We start from the raw sequence: 1,786 nt of genomic DNA, 5'->3' as shown, positions 1-1,786 counted from the left end.
CCTCCCTAATCACAGGCCGTCACTAATTTCATTCACAGCTTTAGATTTATGCACATTTTTAGGAATTCCAAAAATCATTTTAGATTTAGGGTTTGATTTTAGCTCATTTATAGGCGTTTATGTGGAACTTAGCCAGCAGGATAAGAAAGTTTATCATTTATTCTCTGTCTAACATGCTGTTAGTGGAAATAAAAAAATGTTTAATATTCAAAGGAATAAATATTTTACATTTCCAACTAAAGAGAATATTAAAGTTGCACCAAAAGATTTTAGCTGAAAGAGAATTTAATAAAAGGAGGATTAATGTTTGTAGTTCGATGTGATAAAAGGAACAATTAGGATCAATATTTAAATATATTTAATGCTGAATTAACGGGGTAACACCTTTTAAAGAGCATCTCGCTTTCTTTATTTACATTTATTTATTTATTCTTGGCAACAACCATGTTTGTTCCCGATCAATATCTGAATAAAGTTTGATCAAAAACGCAGGTTGGCCAATAGAATTCCTCTGGATTATTTCTCTAATAAACTCTTTATTTCCAGTTTTAATAATTAGGAACGGATCTGAATTAAGTTTTCTAGGTTAATATGTAAACTTTGATTTTCACTTCCTCTTTAATCCACGTCTGAGCGCCAGCAATCTCTCCTGCTGCTGTTGCTGCTTTTACAGCACAGTTTAGTCGGCTTTTACCCAGAATGCCTCATGTTCTGATCTGCTTCCTGCTTTGGGAGCGCTCTACGTCCCCGTTAACGTTTCCTTAAAGCAGTTTTATCTTCACTCACGTGCAGCTAATTATCCATCTGGAAACATCGGAGATAAACTCCAACCATCGACCCTCCGTATCGGACGCTTTACGGAAACCTGAATGTGAGGCGAGTCTCTAAAACCGCCGCCGTCAATCAACAGCCGCCTCCTCGTTTCGTTTTAAACAGACTCCAAGTTTAGTATTTTAAAGTTTTATTTGTTTTCTTGCAAAATATAACTTCCTGCACTCGCCTGCAATGTAGCTGGAAGCGCCACCCTCTGGTGGAAAGAACAGGTATTACAAAAACAAAACAAAAAAACAACTAAGAAGTTTAAACCAGGATTTATTTTTTTCTGGTGTTTTTGTTTGTGGAAGAAAAAAAAAAGAGTTGAAAATTAATCAAGTTTTTTTTTATTGTGCTGGCCTTAACTAAGAGTGTTTTCTCCCACTCTGTTTGATGTAGTTTGAGGTCAAAAACTCTTAAGTTCCCCATCTATGTTCCATTTAGCTGTTATAACTAAAACATAAATATATAATCATTGAAGGATTGATATTTAAATTGCTGCCACATTATTTCTTACACCGTGTCTAAATTACCTTATAACTGAAAGAAAGTCTAAGCTTATGTGGGAAATAAAGTCTTAATCTGAAGAAAGATCAGTTTAAATGTCCTACAAACATGCTGGAATATGCTAATTCTCTATTGCTTATAAAAATATAAAATAACCACATGCCATGGCCAATGGAAACTCTCTCTGTACCTTATTTTACTTTGCAAACATATATAATATATTTGGGACATTGATTCTTGGAAACCAGGCCTCTCTGACGAAACAGTTGAAGAAAACACCCGACAGTGAACGCCCTCTAGTGGCAAACAAAAGTATTGCCAGAACAAACAGAAAAAAATTGCCTTTGATTTTTTCTTTTAATTTCCTCTTGTCTTTCAGGGCTGCCATACCGTAATCTATGTAATGGGTTAGCTTCATCTGGATTATAGACAGATATAGCTGGGTATCATCAGCATAACAGTGGAA

This window comes from Cyprinodon variegatus, unplaced genomic scaffold, assembly GCF_000732505.1.
Source record: "Cyprinodon variegatus isolate N-32 unplaced genomic scaffold, C_variegatus-1.0 Scaffold3097, whole genome shotgun sequence".
NCBI lineage: Eukaryota > Metazoa > Chordata > Actinopteri > Cyprinodontiformes > Cyprinodontidae > Cyprinodon > Cyprinodon variegatus.
The sequence above is the reverse complement of the archived record's forward strand: the minus strand, read 5'-3'. Positions refer to the sequence as shown.